The following is a 24,041-nucleotide window of genomic DNA, read 5'->3' as shown; positions in this document are numbered from 1 at the left end:
CAAGAGGTAAGTGAAGATACATATAACCATGCACTGGAAAAAAAAAAAAAAAAAACAGGCTGGGTGCGGTGGCTCACGACTGTAATCCCAGCACTTTGGGAGGCCGAGGCGGGGGGTGGATCACCTGAGGTCAGGGGTTCGAGACCAGCCTGGCCAACATGGTGAAACTCTCTACTAAAAACACAAAAATTAGCCAGGCATGGTGGTGGGCACCTGTAATCCCAGCTACTCAGGAGGCCGAGACACGAGAATCACTTGAACCCAGGAGGTGGAGGTTGCAGTGAGCCAAGATCGCGCCACTGCATTACAGCCTGGGCGACAGAGTGAAACTCCGTATCAAAAACAAAACAAAACAAAAAAACAAAAACAAATAAAAGAAATCCATGGTGGAAGTTAACCCAAAGTCCCAAAAGCAATGCCCATGTGTTCAGACCAATACTTTCCTCCAGAAGCTGCTGAAGACCTCACAGAGAAAAACTTGCATAAATCTAGTCTATGTCAGTGACAAAAATGACACCGCCTCAGGATGGGTAAATCTAAAAATATCCCCGTGAGAACAAATGACAGCCAAGTAGATCATTCTGGAGAATACTGAGCAGCACAGCAGCAACTTGCAGCAGAGACTGCTGGTCATCAGAGGAAGTCAGTGTGAAGTCAGCCGAGGCAGAAGCAAGGGTGCCGTAACTGCATTATTACAGAAAACAAAGTGAAACACAACCACAAAGTTATCCATCTTCTACTAGTCAGCTGACTTTTATGAAAATGCCCAATATAATTATGCTACAGAGCACAGCCTTTAAGGAAAATGGCTGGAAACAATAGTTTAATTTTCCTGTGCTCAATAATGTACCAGAACATTAATTTTCTTCAGAAATAGAACCTGGTACAGAGCAAGAAAAACTAGTGTTCAATTTTATCGTTAAATTTCAAAATAACATGTGTGGCTTAAGGAGATCCTAAAACGGTAAGCAGCACCCTCAAAAGGGGGCCCCAACTCCCTTCCTCAGCCCCAACAACACTCACATGGCCAAACTTGTTTCAAACTATCATAGCTCTGTAAAACTAAATGGTTCCTGTTCCCACATTTCTCTTTAATGCTTCTCCCTTCATTTCCCAAAATGAAAATAAAACCTTGTCATGAAACTTTCTGATAATTTAATTCTTGTCTGTTCCCATCAAGGCTAAAATATGCCCAGTTTTGACCTCTGTACATGAGGTGACAGATGCTGTTACAGGGAACACTTAACCTGACTGGCAACTAGAGAGAAATGCAAGAAGTAAAATCATTAAGAACTGTAATCAGTTCAACATTCTGTTTATAATTAATAATGAAAGATATTAAACTATTACTTAAGTTAACCTTTGTGTAATGGTTATACCTATCAGCACAGAAAAAATTCCAGCTAAATGTTGCCAATTTAGCTATGAAGTTTTAAGATTACAAATAGCTGTACCTTGAACTATTCAAAATAGATTTTTCTTAAAACAAAAAAAAAAAGCATACACTTTACAGACAGGAAAATTAACCCTTTTGTAGTGTACAGTTGTTAGCTGTGACCACACATTGCTGTAGCCACCACTATAATCAAGATACAGATCAATCAGACTGCTCTCCAAAATGCCCAAACCCATTTGGAGTCAATCCCTCTTCCCCACCCATGCCAATCACTGATCTGCTTTCTGTCCCTAGTCTTGCCATCTCTGGAATATCATATAAATAGAACCATACAGTATGTACCTTTGGATTCTGGCTTCTTTAGCTTAGCACAGTCCACGTGACATTAATCAATACTGCTGCATGTATCAGTAGTCTGTTCCCTGTTAAGTAGTACCCCACTGCATGGATGTATCAAATGTTTATCCATTCACTAGCTAGAAGATATCTGGGTTGTTTCCAGGTTTCGGCAATTACAAATAAAACTACAGGTTGAGTATCCCCCTTATCCAAAATGCTCAGGACCAGAAATGTTTTGAATTTTGGATATTTTCAGATTTTGGAATATTTGCATATACATAATGACCCAAGTCCAAACATAAAATTCATTTATGTTTCATATACACCTTAAACACATAGGCTGAAGGTAATTATAGAAAATATTTTCAATTAATTTTGCACACGAAACAAAGCTTTAACTGCATCTTGGCTGGGACCTATCACCAGGGCAAGTACGGAATTTTCCACCTGTGGCATCAGAGAGTTTTGGATTTTAGAGCATTTTGGATTTCAGATTTTTGGATTAGGGATGCTCATTCTGTACTATAAACATCTGTGTACAGGCATTTGTGTGAACATAATTTCATTTTATTTGGATATTTTAAAGCGGGATTGCTAAGATATCTTTTTACAAAGTTGATTTTACTGGTATTGTTTTGTTGTTGTTGTTGTTTTGTTTTGTTTTTTTGAGACGGAGTCTTGCTCTGTGGCCCAGGCTGGAGTGCAGTGGCGCAATCTGCCTCCCAGGTTCACACCATTCTCCTTCCTCAGCCTCCTCAGTAGCTGGGATTACAGGCGCCTGCCACCATGCCCAGCTAATTTTTTTGTATTTTTTAGTAGAGATGGGGTTTCACCGTGTTAGCCAGGATGGTCTCGATCTCCTGACCTCGCGATCCGCCCGCCTCAGCCTCCCAAAGTGCTGGGATTAACAGGCGTGAGCCACCGCGCCTGGGCTTTTACTGGTATTGTTTTTAAGGAATCTTCAGTGTCCTTGGGGGAGCCTGTTATTAGAGAAATCCTTCCTTTGTAAAATAACATAACTGTTTTTTAAGTTTGGATTTTCACATGTGGGATTTGCTTAAAATGTAAATTCACCTCTATACCGGTGAAAATTCAAATTCATTTTCTCATGTTCTTAACTTTTTAAACACTGTATATCCTCAACAAATTACATAAGCTGTAATTCAGATGTTTTACTCATTATTCTTCCTAATGTTAGTTACAGGGAGATGATGGGGGAAAAAGTGGAGAGGGCACTAACTTACCCCTTCCAATTGCCATTTTAGGCTGTGTGCGTTGGCTCACACTTGTAATCCCAGCACTCTGGGAGGCCAAGGCAGAAGAATTAGTTGAGCCCAGGAGGTGGAGAGCAGCCTGGGCAATGTAAGGAGACTCCATCTCTACACAGAATTTTTTTAAAAATTAGTTGGGTATGGTGGCGCATGCCTGTAGTCCCAGCTACTCTGGAGGCTGAGGTGGGAGGGAACGCCTGAGCCAGGGTAGTGAAGGCTGTAGTGTGAGCCATGTTTGTGCCACTGCACTCCAGCCTAGGCAACAGAGCAAGATCCTGACTCAAACAAACAAAAAAAAATTGTTTAAACCCCAAATGCCATTTTACGTACCTCATCTGATTTAATCCTCACAACTAGGTGAGGTAAATGTTATATTCATTGTACTAATAAGAAAACTGAGGCCCAGAGAAGCAACTTATCTATAGTCTAGCAGTTACCCAGAGACATGACCAGACAAAAGTCCTGGTATGTCCGTCTTAAATACCCATTCTTGTTTCACTGAAACCTAAAACAGCTCCTAAAAATTTATGGAATTTTCAGGCTATGTGTGGGTAGGAATTTCATAAAGGCTTTTAGAAGGCTATGATGATTCTTCCATATGCTACCATACGTGAAAAATCTTAAGCCTTTTTTTTTGAGATGAAGTTTTACTCTTGCTGCCCAGGCTGGAGTGCAATGGTGCAATCTCAGCTCACTGCAACTTCTGCCTCCCGGGTTCAAGTGATTCTCCTGCCTCAGCCTCTCGAGTAGCCGGGACTACAGGCGCGTGCCACCACGCCCAGCTAATTTTGTATTTTTAGTAGCGACGGGGTTTCTCCATGTTGGTCAGGCTGGTCTCGAACTCCTCACTTCAGGTGATCCACCCACCTCTGCCTCCCAAAGTGCTGGGATTCCACGCCTAGCCAAGCCTTTTATTATGAGTAGTCTTACAGATACGATTACGTTATGAACATAAAAGTGTGTTTTAAGGGGTATGTCCTTATCCTAAACCTTCTAAAAGAATTGTGTAGTAAACCTATTTTGGTGGCGACTATTGATAACCATAAGCAACTCTAAAATAAGCCAGGAAATCTGATTATTTGGCTTAATTCCACATACAAAAGGCACACAATTTTAGCAGGTTGCTATAGAAGCCATGTGCAGTATTTTCAGGGTTGACTATCACTGACATTGGTGGGATACAATTTTTTTGAATTTTATCCAAAATTCAAACACTCCAACTTTGAAACACTCCAACTCTATTGGAAGTTTTTTCTATTTACACACTGACCTAGAAGTCAGGAATTTGTACGATTCTTCCACTATCCAAATTACAGCCCCAGACTGGAAACAAAGTAATATATTACTATAGGTTCTATGTCTAGGGAAGGACATGTTAAACTTTGCTCATCCCCCTTATTTCCCATCTCATCCTCTCTCACCCATTAAAGAACTGTAGTTAATATCACAGTTAACATTAACACAATTAGGACAAGTTTAAAATGTCAAGTAATTACGTGTCCTAATTGTGTTAATGCCCTGGGGTGAAGGTCTCTCAACCTGTACCATATTGTATCCTAGTAAATGAGGGTAAGAACCAGCCAGATGGACTACCATTGCAACTCCTGTAGCTAAGGTGGCAGCTACTAAATTAACAAGCACATGCAGGCCCAAAGTTCAGTCAGTACTCTCAGTAACTGGGGTTGAAGGGCTTCTTATCAAGAGAGCACCTGCTTTAGAAAGCAAGCTACACGTGGAAAAAAGAATGTAGGCTGCCTTATCAAAAAGAAGATAACTCAAGGATTAAAATAAATTTGGTTTTAGTGGAATCGTAAGCCTGTCATTTGTCTGCGTGGATTGTTTACATGTTTTTAAAAATGTTTAACAGCTTCCCTGGGCATTCAACCCACTAAACATTTCCTGAGGTGTGCTCAATTTCTCTGACAAATGTTTATAAGCATACTGGCCATGAAACTGTACCACTTCCCACGCAAAACAGGGGACTTACTTTACTAATGAGAGCTAGCTAGGAGTGACATAAAAATTCTTTTTAGTATAAGAAGAAATGATGATTAACCCAGTTATGGAAAACGATACTTCACCATGGAACAGACTGTTCATTAACAAAGAGTACTTAACTAAGCCATAAGAGCCTTTGGATCCACAGATATACATCCAAAAGTCATCGTTCCCCAAGACTAATTAATCACAAACAGTTGGGGCTGGGTGTGGTGGCTCATGTCTGTATTCCCAGCACTTTGGGAGGCCAAAGTGGGCAGATCACTTGAGCCCAGGAGTTCAAGACCAGCCTGGGCAACATGGAGAAACACAGTCTCCACAAAAAAATACAAAAATTAGCCAGGTGTGGTGGCACGTGCCTGAGGTCCTAGCTCCTTAGAAGGCTGAGGCGAAAGGACTGCTTGAGCCTGGGAGGCAGAGGTTGCCTCCTACACTGCACTCCAGACTGGGTGGCAGTGAGACCTTGTCAAAAAAAAAAAAAAAAAAATCATAAACACCTGGGAAAGCTTCTAAAAATAAAACTTCCTAGAAAGGAAGCTAAAATGAACCCTGTGGTGCTGGACTGGAATTGGAGGTCTCGGTATGAACCCATGGTTTTAAAGTATATACACAGGTAACTAGATGCACAAGCACTGATGTGTTTATACCTGAGCTAGAAAACACACTCAAATATCCTAACTCTCTGTTAAGAGGACCTAGAATCAAGGATACTCTCAAATCAATGTGCGTATCTATGGCTCAGATCTTGCTTTCTGAATATCATTCTCCAATAAAAGGAACCAGGGCTCCTTGGAAAAGTGGTTGATTCATTCCATGGCTGTGGGCAGGAAAATACAAGATAATGCTGGAGCATCTTGTGGAGTCAGAGACTGGGAAATGCTCAAAATCAAAAGAGTGAACGTATGTCAGAGAAAAAACAGGAGTATACTCCCAAGAGCTAAACACAGGACAATTTGAGCAACAAAACAGGATTACTAGATTACAATTAGTTGAATAAAATATTCTTGACTCCTCACTGATAGAATAAATTAATATATAAGTGAGAAATGACAGCTCTTACAGATGAATTATAATTAATGAAGAAAAAATGAAGAAACTAGAAACTCACTATTGGAATATATCACAGTATTATTTATGGAAGGCAAGATCCATCAATGGATGTTAAAAATAGAAGACAAAAGTTTGAGGAGAGGCCGGGCTCGGTGGTTTACACCTGTAATCCCAGCACTTTGGGAGGCCAAGGAAGGTGGATCACCTGAGGTCAAGAGTTCAAGACCAGCCTGATCAACATGATGAAACCATCTCTACTTAAAACACAAAAAGAAGCCGGGAGTGGTGGCACCTGTAGTCCCAGCTACTCAGGAGGCTGAGGCAGGAGAACTGCTTGAAGTCGGGAGGCGGAGGCTGAAGTGAGCCAAGACTGCGCCACTGCACTCCAGCCTGGGCGACAGAGCAAGACTCTGTCTTTTAAAAAATAAAAAATAAAAAATAAAGTTGAAGGAGAAACAAGATAAACAAGATGTCTGGATATTCTCAAAGTATTTTCCCCAAGATACACATTCATTACAAAAGGAAAAAATTTTAACTCTATAGTAGAGAAACCTGGAAGACACCACCATAATCAAGTGATCGGGAAAACTTAAGACACACTGACCTCAGGGACTCCTGGTATGACTCACTGAAAAGGACTTTTGAGGTATTTTGACCAAAAACACACAACCTCAATCTAATTATGAGACAACATCAGACAAACCGAAGTAGAGACAAATTCAACAAAATATCTGACCAGTGCTCATCAAAACATCAAGGTCATGAGAAGCAAAGACTAAAGAACTGTCACGATTGGAAGAGACTAAGGAGACAGGACAATTCAAGGTAAGGTTGGGCTCTGGAACAGAAAAAGGACATTAGTAAGAAGAATCTGAATAAAGTCTGTAGTTTCATTTTCAAAACAAAACAAAACAGTTATTCCTGGCCTCCACTACTGCCTTCAATTCTGCTTCAGTCTGTCTGGGAAATCTGTATTTTCTTTTGAAAGCTCCACAGGGATTCACTCAGTGATGAGTCAGATGTGGGCATCATCGTCCTTGGGGCTCACTTCTCACCCCCGGTGCACAATGCAGTCACTGAGGTGCTTGGGGAATCCTCATGATCAGGCCACCCCATCTGCAGATTCTAGTGCAAGTACTTTTGAAAGCCTCCAAATGATCCCAGAATGTAGCACATCTCAAGCTGTGCCTCAGGACCACAGGTAGGTGGAATGACTCCCAAACCCTCTTGTTTTCTTGACAGTGAACAGAGCTGAAGAAGGGTGGTGTAGTAGTTCCTGTTCCTTTCCTGCCTCACTTCCTGGCCTCAAGTGATCTACCTGCCTGGGCCTCCCAAAGTGCAGGATTACAGGTGTGAGCCACCATGCCCAACTGAGATTTTTATTTAGATCCTTTCAGAGTTGTGTCCATCTCCTCTAGGCCAGGCCAGCAGCCTCACTTTTTGGGACACCTAAAGGCACAGTGATGTAACTAAGGTGTGTTTTCCCAATGCACGAAGACTACACCTGGATCACATCTACAAAACAGGGCTCACCAGGCACTCTAACGCACTGAGTATGCTGAGTATGTAATCAGGACCAAGTATCCAGGCAAACTCAACATGGTAGCATTCATACAGCCATTTGCTGGATATCTGCCCAGCTGTGTTATTCATAAACCCAGAGCAGCAAAAAATTCCGACATATTAGTGGAGGCAAACAAAAAAAAAATTGATTTACATGCATCTACTGGACTCAGTTGTAGTACAATAAATATTTGCTAAATGAAGACAATTTTGTTTCCTCTACAATAATAGGCTTAGCTATGCAATATACAGTGTGTGTGGAGGCAGTCTGTGTGCATGTATGTTTTAATTGTAAACTACTTCTAAATCCTTCCTTACTGAAAACAGATGGGGGCATAAATATAAAAATGAATAATAAATAATTTTCAAATAGCCGAAACATATTCATGTCCACAGTCCCAAAACTACTCCCCCCCAAATTCCTGAGTTCATCTGTGGCGAGCATTCTTTGAAAACAAAGACTTTCAGAGAATTTACTCCCCCAAACTGCCTAACCAGTAATCTTGTATGGTCCCTCAATATATCCTCTTAGCAGGCCTCAGAGTTTTCATTTCAGTGCACACTGTCACTTGGCTAGTGAGCCTACCAAAGCACACCTGTAGGTTTACTAGAATCCTCTTCCTCCAATGCAGCTACTTCTGCAGCGCTTAAGGAACCATCACCCATTCACAGCTCAGTGGCAAGAGCACAAACACTCCTAAAACTTAGGGGAGTTAGGAGGGAGGAAAGGTATCATTTTCAAGCCCAAAGTTACTAGCTATGGAGAGTGGGAGCTAAAACATGGCTTGAAAATGGAACTCAGAAAATGTTTGTCTCAAAAATTTTAGTGAAACTTGGCCCTTATCCAGAAAGAAAGAGGAAATTCTTGCATTAGCCCTTCTTCCCCCTTGTTCTAGGACTCAGAACTCTGGTTGAGTTCTCTGGCTAATTATGAGACAGGTATAGCAACATTATTTCTATGAGGAAATAAAATTCCACTCAATTAAATAATTACTTTTTTGAACACTGGCCATGCTAGACTGGAGGAACATAGTTAGTTTTAGACTTGTTCACCTCCAGTTGTTCTAGGAATCTGGGCAGCAATCAGTAATGACAATGTGTTATGGTTCCCCAGCACCAACCTCAGCCCCACCCCAAATCCTGGGTGGACTAAGGTTTCCTAACTTAGCATGATGCACTCTGCCTCATATCATGTGCCCCACCTACAGGGTGACTTGCCACCTCTGACCACTGTTTGTGTTATTAAATCTGGTTAAGCTTTTTGGCATCAACCAGAGGTGCCCATGTCCTTTGACAAATAACTCACAGAGATGAGAATTGAGGGACACTGCCCTCAGGGCTTCCTGGAGTCCCCTGAAGCTGGTGAGGATGTGAAGACCCAAGATCAAGTCTCGCTTCCGCTGGAGAAGAGGTCTGGGCTCTGTGCCGGGGGTTCTCTCTAACAAGAATGGTCAGGTGACCTCTAGATTCCCCCCCCCCAGCTCTAAACTGCAGAAAAGCTCCAATTCTATAAGCATTTCTGAGGATTACAAGTTTGGCTAAGAACTCCTGTAGTATATTCTGCCCTAAATGGGGTGAAAATATGGCCAGTAGATTATTCTGGGACTTCAGGTTATTTGAATATAAAATAATTTAGCTTTTTCCTTAGCAAATAAAGGTATTGTCTTCACTTGTTTCAAAAAATATGAAAACATGGTCTTTGAAATTTCCCAATTTCTAACAAAGCACAGAAATCTTCTCATGGTTTTCCAAATCATATGATACATTTATATTCCCAAATCACAAAACCATGAGGAAAGACTCTTTCAAAACTGAAACTGTCACCTTACAAAAGGGGTGCCCAGAAAGGATGTGATTTGTAAGGAGTGTTCAGGTCACAGAAGGCCTGGACCCTGAAAACCAGGGTTCTCCCTCTGACCACACACACCCAGGTTATAAAGTCAAACTCCTATATAATCATTACAGGCTACTAAGCAGATATCAGATCCTTATCCCAAACGTTAGCATTAAGAAAACTCATGCTTCTCCTGGGACAGGGAGGTGACTCATTAGACTTCAGTGTTCTAACGGCAACATAAAATGGGACCGTTAATAAAATGCAGCCTAAGCAAACACCTCTTGACCTCTTTCTGGAAAACACCAGCAGACACAAGTCTTAAGAACTTCCTGTGAGGGACAGTTTATGTGTGTTAGTGCTACTTAATATATGAATGTTTAAAGTATTTCGTAAAAAGTCAGCAAGGTTCTCTATTCTCCCTTCTGACCTTTACAACAAATGTGAGTGAGCCAGTATGTGTATACATTCTATAATATTACAATGTTGATTTCAAAAGCAAACTGCCTCCCCCCTGGTAGCACCTGACTCTTCCATTCATATTCAAACCACGTCTTTCCATTAGTTCCTGAGAACTCTGAACAAGTACACTTTCACTAACAGATCCAAAAGCAAAAAGCAGAGTGTGATAACATTTTTAAAGATAATAAACATTTGTATAACCTTAAAACTAAAATCAAGTTATGAGCCACAGATTTTAGAAACTAATTTTTGTCTCACTGATTTTATGCTTGTTTTCATAAAAATATCCATCCTTAATTTTAAAAAATAACCTTGAAAATAGTGTTTCCTTCCTATTATTTTTAAAGGAAAGCTTCCACAGGTAGAGTTACACTGTCCTCAAGTCACTTGATTTTGTTTCTTTAATGCAGATTTCTGGGACTTACACTAAGCTTACATAACTTGTTCTAAGTTATATTTTGTAACGAGAGAAAACTCTGGATTAAAGAAGTTCATACAATTTATATTTTCCCCACATACTTCAAGCTTACAAAAATTCTTGTTTATGATCACAGAAGAAAGCAACTGCAGCCACTCTCATATATCCAAATACAACGTCAGCTTCAAAATATTAGTTTACCATTCCAAAGATTATGACTAGGCCAACAAAAACTGTAACACTTTTATATGATTTTTACTACTACACTTAAATGCAAAGAGAATGTGAAACCAAATATATTATTTTTGAAACATAATTTTTAAAAATTCTCAGTTTAAAACAGCAACTTCATTTTTTTCCTAGGAAAAAAAAGTCTTCTGTTAAATAACAACAAATAGAGATAGCAGAAAGATGGCATAGTAAATGCAGGAGGGCAGGTAGCCAAAGATTTCTGTTCAACATAACACTTAGAAGTTAATAAAATTCACTACAACATTACATTTTCCTAAGAAAGGGCATTAGTCTTTCTTTTGGTGGATGCCATCCCCTTGTCTCTCAGTAGTGTCCAGATTGAGCAAGCAGCGAAGGGAGCAGGGACATTGGGAGATGTAACTCACCAGGATACCAGGAGGGGACTTGTCATGGTAAACATCTTGAGTTTTACTTAATGAGCCTTTACAAACCTCCTCATCTTCCTTGTCATCTTCTAAGTAAAACATCTTGAAATTTAACTAGCATGTCTTTTTTCAGAGATGAAGGTATATAATCAAAACAGAAAGCTGCTCTCTTGACAAACTGAGTACAAACTGCTTGCAGACACAGTTATATGGCTAAAACTGAAAGGAAATGGTTCTTAAAAAAAAAAAAAAAGCAATGCATACACAAGTTTACCAATGAGATTTGCTCAAAATACCTCAACCCCTTCTCCCCAAAGGAGATAAGCAGGGGCATGGGACAGGTTGTGCCATGTGTTTACACTGATAGGCACCAAGACCTGCCCAATCACATGATGGCCACTGCAGCTTCCATCACACAGGACAGGGATTGAGTTAATGATTCTCTAAACCAATCACATCCTCATTTTTTAGAAATAAAAACAGCTACTACACATATGGAGAGTGATGTTACATAAGCTAATCATGTAAGGGAAGTAATTTACAGACATTTTCCGAGCAGCAGGGAGCTTCCCAAAGTCAGCCAGATTACATGCCTCCAAGAGCCTAACTACTGAACACTTTTCCTTTGTCAGACTGGTGTGACCCAAGGTATTTTCACAATTCTGGGAGATATCCTGCTCAGTACTGTATATAACAAGCAGAATTTATTAATTTCAAGAATATGATAATGCAACATTGTAAAATTCAAACATTCCTCGTATTTCCTTGGCAGCTCTCAGTAAGTCAAAACATAGTAATTTTAACTGAATTTTTCTAAAAACCGCAAACACACTTAACTCACATGGACAAACATATTAGATTTCTGAATTAAGATACACTATTTTTTTCATACCATTGTCTAGGATTGTGCTGTTCATCACAAACAGCCATTAGCCACGTGTGGCTACTGAGCAATGGCAATCAGGCCAGCACCAACTGCAATGTGCTCCAAGTGTAAAATACACACTGGATTTCCACGACTAAGAATGAAAAGAGAATTAAAAAACTCACAATTTCTAATATATACTACATGTTTAAAGGATATTTTGGATATACTGAGTTAAATAAGAAATTACATTTACTTTTACCTAGGTTTTTTATTCCCACTTTTTAAAATGTGATTACTAGAAAATTTGAAATTACACATGTGGCTCACATTATATTTCTATTGGACAATGCTGCTCTAAGGCCCCGAGACAATCTTGAGAACAAGGTGGGGAAAAGGCCATTCAGGCAAGTTATAGGTAAGGAAGAACTGAGGACAACTGGATTGTTCATCATTCCTTTAAAGTATTTAGTTAATTCATCAACAATATACTAGCTGATCCACATCCATTTAACCTTCACATTAAACCCTTTTCTCTGCATCTAAACTTCACAAAAGACAAAATTTTCAAATGTTTGACCAAGTTTAGTGTCTGGTGATGCTTAATACAGTAACATATCACCAAGGTTCATATAATAAAAACATTAAGTGGCAGAATTAAAAACCAATTTCACCAAAATTAGAAATGGCAAAACTTATCTTGCATGCAGCATGTTTTCCTGCTTGCCTTCTAGCCCAGCATAGTATCGTGGGCCTGCAGTACACCAAAGTGCCCAGTCACTTGCGATCTAATTCAACACATCATGTACACAAACTCCTACTTCCAGAAGAGAACTGTTTAGGTTTTTCTGGCCTAAATTTTATGCAATGAATAAAAATTTAAATCTCTTCATCCATGATCTACTGCAGTTCAGGATCCTTGGCATCAGATGGTAGTGATAAAAACCGGATATTGGGGTGCTGCCGGTGGAGAAAAATGGAAGAAGCCAGAGGTCAGCAAGAAGGGGAGGCTAGTAGGAGAAAGAGAGATTAAAGAGAAACCTAAGAAGGTGAAAAAAAGAAAAGTTAGAGGGGCAGAGGAAATAAAATGTAGAAGAGATGAGAAAATATTCAACTGGATAGCAGGAGAAGGGGAAAACTGTAAGGAGGGTGGAAAGAAGAAAGACAAAAACCATATCCACTTTAAATGTGAGGAAACTGAGGCCCAGAAAGAGGTCAGGCAATTAGCCCAATGTCACTCAACTGGTCAGCAAAGGTGCCAGGGAGAAGAAGCCTCCCAGTTTCTGGTTCAGTGCTTTTTTGTGTTATGCCAAGCAGAGACCAAGAAAGAACATGCTGGGGATCAGCAGGAGGAGGCTGACAAGAGGTAGGAGCAAAGGCTTAGCAAGTGAGGCGTGGTGGAGATCCAGCAGGGCAGAGGTCAGCAGGTAGAATTCTGTTCAGCAACTCTTGCCTACAATGCAGCTTACACAACAGGCGGGGCACCCAAGCCAGTCATTTGGGGGTTTCCTGCTAGTGTTTGTATTGTTTCCTTGTTTTAGCTGATGACTCCCAGAATGTCCTGACTGCAAGGAACATGTACTATGGACCCATCAGAAGTGAGCTCATTTTCTAAACATCTGTGTTGCCAACAGGCACACACCTAAAGTTTCCTCCTATGGCCACCTGTGGATCACCCTGACCTTCAAAGCTGGTAGCCAAAGTTCTGCTTCCACCCCCACCATCTGCAAGGTGGCACTTTTCAGTCTTGATGGATAAATGTTAAAAATCACAACCAACAATTCTTAATCATCCCTATGATTTTCAAAGGAAAACGCTACTGTATTGTCAAACTTTTTCTCTACAGGCTAAAATAAAAATAAAATGACTACTGAAAAAAGCTACTTTTTACTTTTGTATAACATCTTCAATGATCTTTTTTTTAAAAAGTGCATAGAATTTGGAAGTCTTTTTCCCAAGACTTAACTCTTTCAAAAAAATAGTCTAACTTAGGGAAACAAAGCTAAAATGCTAGTTAGGAAAAACAGAATCCTGTTCAGATTCCACAGCTTTAATGATGCTAAGTAAAATATATACCTTCTTTGTTTTTGTTTTTTCTACTACTAATCCCATAAGTATGTAAGACTAGGTATACAGGGCTTTTTAAGAGGGTATAACGATTTATTTAAAACTTTCTAGCTAGAATTTGCTTATCTGAAGCTGTACTAAGCTGGTTCAACAGAAATACCTTTACACCACAAGCATGTTATTTTACCATAAAACATGAAAATAATTGTACTCCCCCCCCAGTGGCCATACTATGGAAACACAACACCTTGCTCCTGGATTACCAATGAAGATGTGACAAAACTAAGTTTTGATTATTAAAAAATCATGAAAATATTTTATAACCTCAATTACAAAGAATTTCATAATACCCACCGGAATTCCTCTATAGTGAAGAACCTGAGTGCATTTCTGCATTTTCAAGACTCCTCATGACAAAGGGAACATGTAAAAGGACCATGGCTCACCTGAAACAAATGTTTTCATTTAGAGCCAAATGGCTCTCACCATCTACACCAAAGCATATGAAGTGTTTCTTCTCCTAAATGGAATCACTTATAATTCACTGTTTATGAAAACAACCCCAAAGGGACTGACGTTTTATTCAAAACCAAGATAAAATTCCTCTTGCTACCACTCTTGGGTTTTTCAAACATCTGTAGTTTAACTACTCATTGGGTAATGGTTATATAGTTTACTCAAGTTCCAGTGTTTCATAATATCCTCATACAATCTCAAAATTCTAAACAAGATAGCTAGTGGCTGGCAATTTCACTGAACTGTGAGTGAATAACCAAATGCAAACAGATCTTTCCAGGAACAGAAGAGAAAAAACAAGGGAGGGTCTCCTGAGGTCAGACGCCCAGCTTAAAGTGACTCTCCCAAAGATAAACTTCTTTGAAGACTTGTCATTTATCTTTAAAATTCACACATTTTGTAGTCTATTCTGATAAGTCTATTTTTTTAATGTGAAAAAAAAAAAAAAGAAAGACTAACTGGCCAAAGCTTTCTTCTTCCAAGTTCAAAGGTTAATGCAACACATTTACTGTAAGAATTAGAGGATGCTCAGTGTACACATCGCAGTTTAAGGAGCTTAGGACCAAACAACCTCTGCGGTCTAACCCTTCCAACACAAATGTTTGAGGTCAAGCTTTTACCCACTATTTGGAGACAAGAGAGACAATACTGAGAGTTGCCTGGCTGTAGCAGTCAAGTGCATCTGAACATTAAGAGAGTAAAGCTGAACAGCCTAATTTAGGATCAGAGTAATTATGGCCTGACTTGTGTCACAACTTCTGGACAACATTTTCAACAAAATAAAGCCAAAAGAAATGGAAAACCCTCTGTTCTGCTCAGGCAGGACTCCTGAGGCCTCAGTTGCTTGACAGGGGTGGAGGTCGGGGGTGAAGAGGGGGCCTGTTAATTGCCTAATTGTTTCTGTTTAAATGTCTTTTCCTTCTCCCATTTCACCTCTGAATAGCAGTTTGCACAGTGATGACACCCTTAAGTATACGATTTTCTGTTCTAGGGTTATATCACCCCCACTTCATTCAAACTCAAAAAATCCTGTTGAAATGCAAGTCTTACTATCATCAAATTTTAAAACACTAAATAATTTTCAAAGTGTAGTGCTTTAATCTTTTCAGAAACAAATTACTTGTTATAGACTCACAATAACAGGGGTGGCTCAGTGCATCAAAACACTGAGGCCAAGTGAAGGTGCTGGAAGAAGCCAGTGCTGGGTTCCTATACTCCAGATCAAAAAGTGAGATAGCTTAAAGCTTGTCCCCAAAAAACAGCAACAAACAACAAATAAGGTGAGCAAGAGTTGATTATATCATTAAGACAATCCAAAGAAAATATAAGTGAAAATTATCACAAAATGTATTGGCATCATGTAGGAACCCCTCATCCTCACATTCCTTGACTTATTTTTTTCCACGTGGACATTTCAGGTCCATCTTTGACTCCAATTTTCTCTTCCATAGCTGGTTCCTCACAACAGTTCTAATTCAAGATTTTCTCGACCACCTGAAAAACTGGTGATGGTTGTTTATTCTGTTGCTGTGATCTCTTTCAATTACTTAAAAAATTTTTATTTAAAAGATATTTGTAATCAGCTTTACTTAGTAAATTACTCTTAGTAATTACTCTTCTTCCTGCCACCTTCTTCCATCTATAGAAACGAACGGCTGCTGTAATGTTAAGTACTGTACTTAGAAACCAGGAGGGTGGATCACTTGAGGTCAGGAGTTCGAGACCAGCCTGGCCAACACAGTGAAACCTCATCTCTACTAAAAATACAAGAATTAGCTGAGCGTGGTGGCTCACGCCTATAATCCCAGCTACTCAGGAGGCTGAGGCGGAGGTTGCAGTGAGCCAAGATCATACCACTGTTCTCCAGCCTGGGCGACAGAGTGAGAGACTGTCTCAAAAAAAAAAAAAAAAAAAAAAAAAGAATCATCATGAGTGCTGCCAGCAGGCCAGATGGGTAACAGTATAAATTACTGATCTGTAGCCTTAAATGGGTCCCCAACAGAATCTGGCAACCCTCCTTTGTTTCTGTGGTCAGCTCTCTCTCCAAATTTCTGGTTCTTTTTCAAACTTCCATGCTCCTCAACCTGACTATATTCTGCCACTCTATTTCCCCATCAGAATGTACAACATTCCATATTCTTGAATGCAGGCTCATTTATGCTCTTCAGGAGAAACGGCAAAAATGACTAATATACTTTGCTCTCAAGAATTTAGTTTCACAATGTTTAGAAATTCTAATGCCATACTTAAGTGTTATGAAGAATTTTATTTAATTGGTGAAATTTAAATTAAAATGAAAGTAACTGAATTCTTAAATTATTACACTCAGTGAATCTGCCTACTTCAATCTAAAGCTTGACTGAGATGTGTAAGAAAAAGAGAAAACCTGAAACACTGATACTCAGCTTTATATGTAAGTTATATTCTACACATACAGATGAATCCAATTCCAGATGGTGACAGTAATTGCATTCTCCAGTGAGGGTAAAGCCTCAATGCACTAAGTAGTAAAAGAAAAGGGGAAAAGTTAGTCAGCTTTGCTACTCTTTCAAGTTAAATGCTGGTAATGTCTAAGATTTAACCTTGTAATGTCAAGACACAGATAGGATTCAAAAAGCAAAGAGGCATCTGAAAGTTGCAACATTAGAAGAAATGCTCCCTCTTCTAAGGATAAAGCACCATTGAAACAGAACAAGTGTGACATTTCATTTTATTTTTCTTCCAGACTCAACATACTTTAATATAAAAAGGCTCTCTCAGGAACAGGGCATTTAGTTTGTGTAAAAATCTTCAGCCTTTGCAACAAATTAATTGTTTCAATTTTAAAAAGTATACTTCAAGTACAACATAGGTATTTATATTGAAATCATAGAAGAAAACACAATCCTGGCAGCCAAGCACTATTTATTTAGTATTTACTCTAAGCCACACCCTGGAATTAATCCTTTGCATATATTATCTCTGATCTACACAATTTTCATGAAAGACAGATTTGCTTTATCCCTATATTTTACAGATGAAGAAATGGAGGTTTAGAGAGAGGTTATGTTAAACATCCAAGGACAAACCAGCTAGAGCTCAAGATGTCTTCCACAGTACCTTCTTAGACTCATTATTTAAGCTGAAATTCAGATTTACTATGCTAAGTATTTCTAAAATCTCAAACATTATGCAATGCATCTAAAAGAAAAAAATGCCTAGGAATAAATTTAACCAAGGAGGTGAAAGCTTGTACAAATAAAATTGCAAAAATCACTGAAAAAAAAAATTAAAGATAACCTCAGTAAATAGAAAGACATCCGTGTTCGTGAATAGGAAGACTCAATATTGTTAAGATGCCAATATTACCTAAAGCGATCTTCAAATTCAAGGCAATCCCTATCAAAATTCCAAAAGCCTCAAATTCATATGGAGTTACAAGGGGCCCTGACTAGCCAAAATAATACTGAAAAAGAGCAAAGTTGGAAGACTTCCATTTCTTGATTTCAAAACGTACTATAAAGTTACAGTAATCAGGCTGGGTGCAGTAGCTGACGCCTGTAATCCCATCACTTTGGGAGGCCAATGCGGGCAGATCACTTGAGGTCAGGAGTTCGAGACCAGCTTGGCCAACACAGTGAAACCCCGTCTCTACAAAAAATACAGAAATTAGGCAGGTGTGTGGCAGGCTCCTGTGGTCCCAGCCACTCGGGAGGCTGAGGCAGGAGAATCGCTTGAACCCAGGAGGTGGAAGCTGCAGTGAGCTGAGATTGCACCACTGCACTCCAGCCTGGGTGACAGAGTGAGACTCTGTCTCAAAAAAAAAAAAAAAATTACAGTAATCAAAACATTGTAGTACTGGCATAAAATAGACATACAGACCAATGGAATAGACTTGAGAGTCCAGAAATAAACCCAAACATTTATGGCCAATTGATATTTGACAAGAGTACCAAATCCACTGCATGGCGGAAGGAATAGTATCAACGGATGGTGCTGACACAACTAAGTTTCTATATGCAAAAGAATGAAGTTGGAACCCTACTTTACACCATATTAAAAAATTAACTCAAAATGGATTAATGACCTAAAACCATAAAACTCTTAGAAGAAAACATAGGGTATATCTTCATGATCTTGGATTTGGCAAATGATTCTCAGATATAACACCAAAAGCATGAGTAACAAAAACTAGATAAACTGGATTTCACTAAAAGTACTTTTTTTTGTATCAAAGGACATGATCAAGAAAAAGAATCATACAGAATGTAAGAAAATATTTGCAAATTGGGGAGTTTAACTCTAGAATATATTTAAAAATTCCTACAACAACTAAAAGACAAATGATTCAATTAAAATATGGGCAAAGGATCTAGATAAACCCTTCTTCAAAGAAGATATACAAAATGGCAAATAAATACGTGAAAACATGCTCAACATCATTAACCATCCAGGAAAGGCAAATCAAAACCACAATGAGATACCAATTCATACCCACTATGATGGCTATAGTTTCTGTTAAAAAGGAACAGAGTGGCCAATGGCCGTGACTACTGCAACACACACCTCATCCATGACTCTCCATTTATGAGAAAGACATATTGCAGTGGTAGGAAACAGAGACAGAATGTAAAGATTACTATTAGAAATGGATGGAAGAACAGGCTCAGAGCCTGACTGACAAAATAAGGGTTGCATTTCAACAAGGAAAGATACTTCCTACTTCAATCTCTGTTCCCCGCCGGCAGGGACAATGATACCACCTCCCTCCAGTCTTCTGGGTCCTCCTCACCCTGGTATGATGCCAGCACCCCACACGGGGCCCTCCTCCTGGGATGATGCCAGTGGGACCTGCTCCTGGAATGAGGCTGCCCATGGGAGGCCACATGCCAATGATGCCTGGGCCCCCAATGATGAGACCTCTTGCTTGTCCCATGATGGTGCCCACTTGGCCCAGAATGACTCGAGCAGACAGAAAGGATAGAGGGAAGGCCTCCCTATATCAGTCTTATATTGCTTGCTCTGCTTCACCAGGAGATCACAATGCTGTGACTCTGGGTGTTTTCTTATCAGTCTGATACAGAAAAGGTGCTCTCCCTTCCTATTAAAGAAAATCATTTTGGAGTGGAGAAGTGGGACAAAAAAAGTGCAGTTTTTATCTATATTGTGAAATATGAAAATAAAATTGTCAACTTTTTTTAAAAAAGGAAAATATATGTTAGAAAGAAAACTGGAGAAACTGAAACACTTGTGCACTGTTGGTGAGAATGTCAAATGGCGTAACCACTGTAGAAAACAAGTTTGGTGGTTTCTCAAAAGCTAAATATGGAATTACCAGGCTCGGCACAGTGGCTCACACTGGGGCGGACTAAGGTGGGAGGATCATGTGAGCCCAGGAGTTAGAGACAAGCATAGGCAACATAGTGAGACCCTGTTTCTACAAAACATAAACAAAATGAGCCAGGTGTGGTGTTGTACACCTATAATCACAGCTCCTGAGAAGGCTGAGGTGGGAGGACTGCTTGAGCCTAAGAGGTCGAGGCTGCAGTGAGCTGAGACCATGTCACTACACTCCAACCTGAGCACCAGAATGAGGGCCTGTCTCAAAAAATAATAATAATAAGGCCGGGCACAGTGGCTCACGCCTATAATCCCAGCACTTTGGGAGGGGGAGGTGGGTGGATCACGAGGTCAGGAATTCAAGATCAGCCTGGCCAAGATGGCGAAACCCCATCTCTACTAAAAATACAAAAATTAGCTGGGCGTGGTGGCGTGCACCTGTAATCCCAGCTACTTGGGAGGCTGAGGTAGAGAACTGCCGAACACAGGAGGCAGAGGTTGCAGTGAGCTGAGATAGCGCCACTGCACTCTAGCCTGGGCGACAGAGTGAGACTCCATTTCAAAAAAAAAAAAAGTATAATACAATAAAAAATAAATATAGAATTGCCATATAATCAGCAATTTCACTCCCAGGTACATACACAAAAGAACTGAAAACAGACATTTGTATACCAGTGTTCACGGCAGCATTATTCACAACAGCCAAAATGTGGAAACAACACAACTGTCCATCAACAGATGGAGAAACAAAATGTGTTATATTCATACAATGGAATATCATTCAGTCATGAAAATAAGTGAAGTTCTGATACATGCCACAACATGGACGAACCCTGAAAACATGCTAAAGGAAATAAGCCTGACACAAAAGGACAAATGTCATATGATTCCAATTATGTGAAATATCTAGAATAGGCAAATTCATAAATAAAAGGTAGATTAGAGGTTACCAGGTGGAGGAAACGGAGAGTTATTGCTTAATGGTTACAGAGTTTAGAGTCATGAAAAATTTTGGAAATAGCAGTGATGGTTGTACAACATAGTAAATGGTAGTTAATACCATGAAATCATACATTCAAAAATGGTTGAATCTTACTACAATTAGAAAATTATGCAATGGGGCCAGGCACAGTGGCTCACACCTGTAATCCCAACACTTTGGGAGGCCAAGGTGGGCAGATCTTGAGTTCCAGGAGTTCAAGACCAGCCTGGGCAATACAGTAGTGAGATCTCATCTCTATAAAAAATCTTTAGGCTGGGCGCGGTGGCTCATGCCTGTAATCCCAGCACTTTGGGAGGCCGAGGCGGGCGGATCATGAGGTCAGGAGATGGAGACCGTCCTGGCTAACACAGTGAAACCACGTCTCTACTAAAAATACAAAAAAAAAATTAGCCAGGCGTGGTGGCGGGCGCCTGTAGTCCCAGCTACTCGGGAGGCTGAGGCAGGAGAATGGCGTGAACCTGGAAGGCGGAGCTTGCAGTGAGCCGAGATAGCACCACAGCACTCCAGCCAGTGAGACCCGTCTCAAAAAAAAAAAAAAAAAAAAATTTAAATATTAGCCAGGTGTGGTGGTGTACATCTGTAGTACTCAGAGGCTGAGGTGGGAGGATGGCTTGAGCTCAGGAGCTTGAGTGTGCAGTAAGCCATGATTGCACCACTGCGCTCCAGCCTGGGAAACAGAGCGAGACCCTGATGGAGGAAGAAAAAAGAAAGAAGAAAGGAAGAAGGAAAAAAGAAGAAAGGAGAGAGGAACAAAGAAGAAAGAAGAAGGAAGAAAGAAGAAAAAAGGTAGAAGAAGAAAAATAGGAATTAAAATTATGCAATAAAACTCTAATTGAAATGTAAAGCAATGTCAATACAGTCCATAGTTTAAAATGAGAATATATTCGTTCTTGGCTATAAATATCATCTTCTATTCCTATACTGTTACAAACTTCCTAGGTTATTTGAACAACTCACTGAATATCATTAACCCTCAATTTCCTCACCCAAAAAGTGAATTTCTAGATAATTTCTATGTATCCTTCTAGGTAAAACAATCTGACATTTCGAAAACTATGGCTTTCTGAGCATTCAACTCTACTAAGTAGAAAGCAAAGTATTTCCCACAACTTAGTTTTTACCACGAGCTTGGTGATTCCACAGCAATAACTTCAACAAAAAATTATGTGTAACTTTCATTTTATGTATACCTACACACAACAGAGAGCTTCTTCCTTCAGTCAAAAATTACACTGGACCACAACAAATCCACTTCTGATCTCAAACAAATTCCTAATCTTAGCTTCTAAACATCTAGAAGTAACCCTAGAGAATATATATAGCCCATGAGTAGTTTGTGCCATTCTCATTTCTGAGAACCCAACTAAGCTTTGCAATATACCCTCTTTACAGAAAACATGCAAACCAGCAGCATACATGTATACCGACACAACCATACACAGATTTGTGCTCTGAGGATCCGATGGAACCCCTCTATGGTTAGTCTGCAGACCCCAAGTAAAAAACCTCTGGTTCTAAACCACACTGCTATTTGAAAGATGAGAGCATACAGGTATTGAAAAAGTCAATTACTTCCCAGCCAAAGTAGTTAAAACATGCTCAATCTAGCCTTACACCACACAGTAACAGCCCTTAAAATGAAGCAGTACAGACTGTACATAAATGTACGCCTATCATTCAAGAACTTGCCCAGTGCCTGTAATATCTCAGGTACCAATACTGCCTTTAGTCCTGGGTCCTGCACTTTAGAAGGCTCTGTGTATCGTAAACCCAAAATACAAAGGCAGTAAGTGTTTTTCTTCTTCATTTCAGACCTCTAGGAAAGTTTTTTGAAGACAATTTAGCTAAAGGAACAGGTGGTTATCACAAGCCAAGCTGCCCCAGACCTGTGCCCTGGTCAGTGTAGATGTGTGCAGCAGACCTATGGTCAGGCTCCCTAGGGCAGCTGGCAAAGGACAAGGCTTCTGCAGGGCCACTGGTGGCCATGGAGGCTGGGCCATGGGGGTGGTGACTGGATTTATAGCTTTAAAAATTTTTTTTAATGATATATCATAGTTGGGGAGGACATATAATAATATTTTATACATGTATACAATGTGTAATGCTCAAATCAGGGTAAATGGGATATCCATCCCCTCGAACATTTATCTTTCCTTTGGATTTACAGCTTTTAATAGTTTAGATACAGGTTTTCTCAGCCTATTGACATTTTTGGTCAGATAATTCTTTGCTTGGGAGGTGAGGAGTGTAGCAGCCCTGGCCTCCAACCACCAGATGCCAGTAGCACCCTCCCCAGTTGTGACAGCCAAAAAAATGTCTCCGGTTATTTCTGAATGTCCCCGGCGGGGGGTGGGGGCGGTGTGTGGGCAAAATTGTCTGCAGCTGAGAACCACTGGTTTAAACAGATGGTATATGGCCCTGTATTGATAAGCCTGTTCTGACTGGGTCCCCACAAACATGTTAGGGGTGGGCCGGCAAGCACATGACTTGGCTGAATTTAGACAGGGAGTTTTATACCACAGCTCTCCCACTTGACACAGACCTCCAGGATGGAACCTTCTTCAGTTTCAGGTCAACCTAAGCTTCACAGGCCCCCTTCATATAGCAGGGTTCAGAGCACCTGTCAGGTAGGACTGCTGTGAGGATCCCATGAGGTGGTGCCTGGAAACTACCAGCTGCTTAATAAATGCTAGTTTTCTTTTTTCTTTTCATTAAAAAAGAACAATGAACTGAATAGTTCCAAGACCTATGCCACAGTAAGTGCTTAGCAGATGACTGTTAGGATAGGATTCTAGCCATCAAGGAGCTATTTAATAATGAGGGACACTGGAAAGGAAAACAAATGACTTTCTAAATCTAAATGCTTCAATCATCAGCTCTTTGCATGTTTTAACTTCCCAAACCATTTCCCTATGCCTTAAGACTCATCCAACTGAACCCCACTCTTCAGCCTATTTGTCCCCAGTGTCTTCTCTTCTTCCAAGTTTTGGTGTAAAACTGTTTAGTCACATCTACACTCTAGTATGAATATCGTCTTTTAAATCAATCACCTCTGAAGGCTACAATAAATTAATTCCACTGATACACCACTGTGTAACATGACATGAGGGCTCCCCTTTCTTCCTGAAAGAACTATCTTTAAATTTAATTTAGGTGCTACACAGGATAAAAATGAGTGTCAATACCACATAGTCACAGAACTCTTATACTCCAAAAGTAAATATGATTCATCTGACATGCGTGGTTCATCAGATGTTGCTTTGAATGGCTTCTGGCTATTTCCAAAAACCTAATCTACCTTGAAGGGTAAAGATTTTCCACCG

At 39.9% G+C, this 24,041-nt stretch overlaps 1 protein-coding gene and 1 pseudogene across 2 annotated transcripts in view; one reads left to right on the top strand and one right to left on the bottom strand.

Moving 5' to 3' along the window:
* The window catches only part of LPIN2 (lipin 2), a 96,198-nt gene that overhangs the window by 54,700 nt on the left and 17,457 nt on the right, over positions 1-24,041 (bottom strand). The window lies entirely within an intron of this gene.
* Positions 7,122-19,457, top strand: LOC103786004 (U1 small nuclear ribonucleoprotein C-like; annotated as a pseudogene).

Source organism: Pan paniscus, chromosome 17 (assembly GCF_029289425.2).
Source record: "Pan paniscus chromosome 17, NHGRI_mPanPan1-v2.0_pri, whole genome shotgun sequence".
NCBI classification, from domain to species: Eukaryota; Metazoa; Chordata; class Mammalia; order Primates; family Hominidae; genus Pan; species Pan paniscus.
The sequence above is the reverse complement of the archived record's forward strand: the minus strand, read 5'-3'. Positions and strand labels throughout refer to the sequence as shown.